General features: G+C 41.8%; 1 pseudogene; it reads left to right on the forward strand.

Moving 5' to 3' along the window:
- The first annotated feature begins 3803 nt into the window (after window positions 1–3803).
- Window positions 3804–3972, forward strand: LOC112309442 (U2 spliceosomal RNA; annotated as a pseudogene).
- The last annotated feature ends 3079 nt before the right edge of the window (window positions 3973–7051 follow it).

Below are 7051 nucleotides of genomic sequence, written 5' to 3' on the forward strand. Positions count from 1 at the left end.
CAATGACATGAAAATTGTCTCTACTTGAAAGATGAAGAAACTCTAATGCAACAGGTATTAACTTGGGCAAATAATCTCAGCAAGTAGGCCTTAGGTTAGACACCAGGTTCAAGGACCCCAACTCCAAATATACAATTTCCATTATATTAAGTTTATATTTCATAGAATTTAACAATTAATTTTGACATAAGTTGTAACTTTTTAATTCACTATCTAAATATATATATGAAATTTCATAGTAGTTATAAATAAAAGTTTGAATCCTCTAATAAATTAAAATGACCATTTATTGAATATTACTTATGACTATATACACTCCTAAGTGCTTTGCATTTGTTATGTCATTTAACCATCATTAAAAAAATCTATGAAGTTGACAGCTAGTGGGGGTGGAGTTTAGGGGTGGAGGGATTGAACAAAAGGGAAAAGGACTCATGGATGTGGACTGCAGTGTGGTGGTTACTGGCAGTTGGGGAGGTATAAGGGGACTAAATGCTAATGGAAAAAATATAATAAAGATTAAATTAAAAAAATTTATGCCTTGGGTGGTGTGGATCAGTGGACTGAGCACTGGACTGCGAAGCAAAGGGTTGCCGGTTAAATTCCCAGTGAAGGCACATGCCTGGGTTTCAGGCCATTTCCTCATAGTGGGCGCATGAGAGGCAACCACACATTGATGTTTCTCTTCCTCTCTTTCTCCCTCCCTTCCCCTCTCGATAAAAATAAATAAATAAAATCTTTTAAAAATTTATGAAAAAGATATAATTACAATTCATTTTAAAACTTAAAAAAATATTTTATTTATTTTTAGAGAGAGGGGAAAGGAGAGAGAAAGAGAGGGAGATCAATGTGAGAGAGAAATATCAATGGGTTGCGTCTTGAATGCCCCCAACATGTGACTGGCCCAAAACCCAGTCATGGGTCTTGACTGGGAATCAAACTGGTGATCTTTTGGTTTGCAGAACAACACCCAACTCACGGAGCCACACCAGTCAGGGCAGATACATTTTTATGTATTACTTCAGACATCTTTGTACACACCTGTATATTGTTCCATCCAGCTATAAAAACAAGTACAACCTGACAATGCCTCATCTCAGTCTCTGCTGAGTGCCTTCTGCCTCCCGGCTCACAGCTTATGTGTTGGCACTGAAATATGGATGTCACACATGCCCAGTGGGTTGTTACATAGAGCAACCCACGTGCATTGTTCCTAGACAATGACCAAGCAAGAGTGAGCCATCACTCACTCTTAGGCAACCAGCTTAATAACAGAGCCTTCTCTGCTTTATCACCCGTGTCTCTCATTCCTTTGCCCTCCTTGTGTAACGGAGGGCAAAACCATAACACTGAACTCTTGTCTCAAGTTCTGTTTTCTTGTGAACCTGGTATAAGACAGTTGGTAACAGGATTGCTATGTTAACACCTAGCATGTGGTGGCCTCATCATTTTTAAAGTTTTACCTATGGTTAATTAGGAGGGGGTAAGTGAAGAATGGGAAATGGCAGACTATATGAGGGCTACAGTTCTATTTAATAACTACAAAGGGCTATGATAATAATTTTAAGAGTTGTAATGTGGAGAGGGTTGGCTTCTGTTAACTTCATCAGAAGACTTGGAAAACAAATGGTAGGCATGGGGCAGCTGACTGCCAATGGAAGGTGTGCTGTAAAAATCAAAGGTTCTCTAGGATAGCTTTAAAGAGATTCTAATTTCCTGTAACTTTAGGGCAAACTGTCCTAATTATCAGGTGCAGAATGTAACTGTAAGGGAGGCAGAGCTTCAAAAAGGATTGAATATACACAACTTTAAAAGAATTTGTATGTTAAAGTTAGGGAACTGATAGAAAAAGAGTGAACCCCAGGAATGGAGATATTTCAGTGGAGGAAGCTGAAAATCTTCAAACCCTAAATTTTTCTGATGACTTTAAGCCAACAAAAGCAGCCCTCACCCCTCTCCCAGAGATGAGAGAAGCTTGTATTCCATGCTTCAGATCTAATTGGCAGCAAATGACTTGCAAGGTGACACACATCCTCCTAGACACCTACCCTACCACCTCTCATTTCCTCCTGGTTGATAACCAAGATTAGTGCTCTGCAGAGCCTGAGCGGGAAAGGACAGTGCCTGTCCCAGGAGGAAACAGTTTATACAAGAGGATTTTAGGACCTCACTAGTATGTACCAGAGGGAAGAGGGAGTGTGCTGAGGTGGATCCTGAGGATGTTAGATCAGGTGGGAAAGACAATAAGATGGATAAGGGAGGATTTATAGTCATGGGAGCCTCCACTCATGAATCAGGTTTTAATGTTCTGTCTAGGACACATGGAAATGGTTCTAACATTCTGTTACTATGGCTTTTTGAAGTTTAAGCATGATGATAGCCTACAGTGAACTGGGAGGAGGTGCTAGGATTTTCTTGGCATATTATTGAGGAAGGAGTCTACAGGTTCAAGGAGATGGAAATGTTAGAATGAATTTACCTAATAAGACAGGAGAACCACAATCTGCCTGTTTATCGAGGCAGTACAGAATGCTCTGGTGGTATGGAAATGCTAGCATCCATAAAAAGCTTGACAGTAGTCTCTTGGATCTGCTGCCATGGAACAGAACTTCCACACAACAGGGATGGTAATTCCTGAATGGGAAAGTCCAGACGGTAGCGCTTTACCTTCAGAATTAAGGTCATTATAATCACCAAAATGGGCAGTAAGGCTACAGTGTGAATCCAGATGCCTTGACTATGCAGCAGTGACTAATGGTTCCTGGTGTTTCTGGAAGTAAGATAGAAGACCACTGACAAGGGTGTACTTAACAACTGGCAGAATCCTCGCATTAGTTCCTGATCTATGGTGTAAGAACCCATTATGGAGAAAAGAGTTTAGCCATTTCCCTTTCTTCCTTGCCCAACCAAGAAACTAAATCAAAAGAAATATCACATACTAGGAGGGATTTCAGAGATTAGTTCTATCAGCAAACACTAAAAAGGGAGAGGTGCATGGTCCCCTTCTTATTCCAATTTGTTCCACTTGTGTGGCCCTCACAAAACCAAATTCATTATGTTAATTATAGTGGATTCCTGTAAGTTTGTGGTACAGTAACCTCACTTATAGCTGCTATTGCAAGTGCAGTGCCTTAACTAGATTATCAATTACTGAGAGATAGGAGTATTAAACATTATGACTCTATTTATTTCACTTTTTAATTCTGTAAGATTCTGCTTTATCTATTTTAAAACTATCATTAGATACATACACAATATAATTCTTATTCCTTGCTAACAAAGATTTTTTCAAAATTTTACCAATTCTGATAGGTGTCCAGTCATATCACATTGTGGCTTTAATTTGCAGTTTTCTAATGACTAATGATGTTGGCCATCTTCTCAGGTGTTTGTTTGCCATCTCCACGCCTGCCTTGGTGAAATGTCTGTCATATCTTTTGCACATTTTCTAATTGGACTGCTTTTTTTTTTTCCAGCTCAACCCAATCCTTAGCAAATGCCTATAATCCTCCTATTATAATGTAGTAAGAGAGGCAGTCTTGTGAGAAACTGTCATAAGACTGTTTCTCATCTACCTCCACCACCCCCCCCTGCCCCGCCCCACCTTGCAGGAGGCTCCCTGTCTAGTGGGAGGCTGCCACCAAGCAGTTTCTCATCTCACCTTTCTGGTTGTGGTGAGGCACGGGACCTTCCACCTCACCATTCCCCCAACTGAGGGTATAGGTGTAAGCTATAAAACCACCACTTAACTGCAGTCAAGCTATGGCTCCTTCACAGCAGAGCAATCTACTAATTGTGCTGTCATTGCTTCTTGGTCTTTTGGCTAAGATCAAGTGTAGTATCTGTTCTTATCAGTTTAATTGTGCTGTCATCTGGCCCCTCAAGTCCTGTGTCATTCTGTGAACTAGGGTCTCAGGGAGCTGAAACCATGCTAATTTTGCTTTTGCTTTACTTCGTGAAGTAAGATCCTGTCCAAGTCCATTTAGGTTCATTGTTTTTTCCTGATTGAACCTATGGAAATGTGGCAAGTCAGCCTAGCAGCTGTCACCATGCTGCTGCTCAGAAACGGCTTGACCACTTGACAATATTCATTAACCTTTTACCCCAACACCAGCTCTCATATGTATAATTACGTTTGCTTAACTGAGCTGCCTGCCAATAATCTTGGTTTTGCAAATCTGTCTGTCACTGAAACTGGAGTAGCTTTTCTAAATGCAAATCTAATATTGTTCCCCTACTCAAAATCTGTCAACTGATAAAGGGAAATTGTGGGCAGGCTCTGCCCACAGGGCACCCCCTACCTCCCCCCCGTTCCCCCCCCCCCCACCCCCGTCCACCACGGATGAGAATAAGTCTACCAAGACATGATCTGCTTGGGGAGGAAAGGTGGCTGATCTCTCAAAAGAGAAGAGCCAGGAGCCTTTTATTAGGTTTTTTATTAAAAACCTAATAATGGTCTTTTATTGGGTTTATTTGTATAGGAATGCAGGGCATATATGTAAAGCTCATCAACCATTGTCAGGCAGTAAGGATCAAATAATAGATAACATTCAAAGAACTATGAGGGCTTATTCTGAGTCAGGGTCAGATAGCTAAAGGGTCATAAAACTTGGGGAAACAAACTCATTTCATGCTTGGACCCTTATCATTTAAATTGAGGGTATTAGCAAAGTAGGTTTCAGAGGATTTTATGCATTCTTTCTTAGGCCTGATTGCCCCAGGGAACCCGCCCTTTCCAGCACAGGGCTGCACCCCCCTCCAGCATTGTTTCAGACTTAAGGCATCTGTTTCAGGCTTAAGTCAGGCAGGGGAAGTAAGGCAGCCAAGAGGTTAGGAGACTTCTTGCAGACAGAATGAGGACTCAGGCTATGTCAAAGCCTAGGGGTGGGGGATCCATCATCCCCTTTTTCTATAGCCCCCCAAGTCCTTCCCTAAGGGCCCCTTTGTGACTGTGCCTGTCTTAGGTCATCCCTCCTTTGAGGAATCTTACCCATCATTGGCTAACCAGTCATCTGCCCAGGGCCAAGCAGGATGAGGTGAAAGGGGGCAGAGGCCCCCTACCAGGAAGATAAGCTTTGTCTCCTAAGTGGCTTCTGTTCCCAAGGTCTTTCTACTCAGCCTTAACCACTAGGGGTTACAGCTTCTAAAACCAGGCAGGGTGGTTCCCAACATGTTTCCTCACCCCACCCCTCAAAATACAGTCCATATTGTGATCCCAATGCCCAATGTGATGGAGGCAGGATCTTTGAGAGGTAATTAACTCATGAAGCTAGAGTCTCCATGAGTAAGATTAGTGACCATATAAAAGAGAACCCAAAGAACTCTCTTGCTCCTTCTGTCATCTGAGTACACAACAAGAAAGCGATGAACTAGCAAGTGGGCTTTCACCAGACATTGAATCAGCCAGCATCTTAATCTTGAACTTCCCAGACTCCAAACTGTAAAAAATAAATTTCTGTTGCTTGTAATCTACCCAATGTATGGTATTCTGTTAGAGGGGACTGAACTGGCTAACACATATAATAAAATATTTCATGTTGGGAACTGCCCTGCCTAGTTTCAGAAGCTATAACCCCCCATAGCTAAGGCTGAGCAAAAAGACCTTGGGACCATAGGCCACTAAGGAGACAAAGCTTATCTCCCTGGCAGGGGCTCCACCTCTGCCCACTTTACTTTACCCTGCTTGGCCCTGAGCCTGACCAGTTAGCCAATGACGGGTAAGATTCCTCAAGGGAGGGATGACCTAAGACAAGCATGGTCAGAAAGAGGCCCACAGGGAAGGACTTGGGAGGCTATAGGAAAAGGGGGTGATGGACCCCCACCCCTAGGCTTTGACATAGCCTGAGTCCTCATTCAGTCTGCAAGAAGTCTCCTAACCTCTTGGCTGCCTTACTTCCCCTGCCTGACTTAAGCCTGAAACAGATGCCTTAAGTCTGAAACAATGCTGGAGGGGGGTGCAGCCCTGTGCTGGAAAGGGTCGGTTCCCTGGGGCAATCAGGCCTAAGAAAGAATGCATAAAATCCTCTGAAACCTACTTTGCTAATACCCTCAATTTAAATGATAAGGGTCCAAGCATGAAATGAGTTTGTTTCCCCAAGTTTTATGACCCTTTAGCTATCTGACCCTGACTCAGAATAAGCCCTCATAGTTCTTTGAATGTTATCTATTATTTGATCCTTGCTGCCTGACAATGATTGATGAGCTTTACATATATGCCCTGTATTCCTATGCAAATTAAACCCAATAAATGCCTGTCCAGGCAAGGGATGGGACAAGCCCTCTCTTTCACTGAGAGAGTGGTTGTGTTATCCCTTTGCCACCACAGGATTTCTGTAGTCCCTGTGAATTTGTCTGTCTCATCCATAATGCCATGGACACTGTGGGCTGTTGTCTGTCTCAGAAACAGATTCAGTTTCTGACATCGTGGCTTACAATGACTTGCCACTTTCCCTCTTACAGTGTCTCCTCAATTTTGGGGGCAAGATACATATATCAAATTTTAGGCACTGAAAATGTTTTGTCCTTACTGATCCTGTGCACAAAATATGGCATCAAGACATGAAACTGAGTAGAAAAGCAGAGAATGTGGAATTCATCTGGAATACTGCAGCCTTCCCTTAATCCTTTGACTCAATGAAGTGAATGTATATCTCTAAAGTTGATTTAGCAGTTCATGACTCGCAAGCAACAAATACCACACTTACCATCTATTACTGGGCTATAGGAGACTCTGAGTCCAGAGCCATAGTTTATTGCTTTTTTCTTATATTTTGAGGAAAACAATGACTTGTTAATTTCTTCAATTTTTATAAAGCTCCCAGAATAAAAACAGAGAGCTGATTTTGAAACAATTTTAATTGAGTAGCTACTGCAACATTATGTAAATTGTCCTAGGATTAATTATGACCTACTTGATCCAACATTTTGCTATAGTATTTGAAAAAGCAGCAAATGACTCATGTTGATAAGTGTCAGCATTAAATTCTAGGTGTCTTTTTCATCTTCGATACTATACATCTGCCCTCTCCATTGTGTTTAATTTTTTCAGTAT

This window comes from Desmodus rotundus, chromosome 3 (assembly GCF_022682495.2).
Source record: "Desmodus rotundus isolate HL8 chromosome 3, HLdesRot8A.1, whole genome shotgun sequence".
In the NCBI taxonomy this organism is placed as follows: domain Eukaryota; kingdom Metazoa; phylum Chordata; class Mammalia; order Chiroptera; family Phyllostomidae; genus Desmodus; species Desmodus rotundus.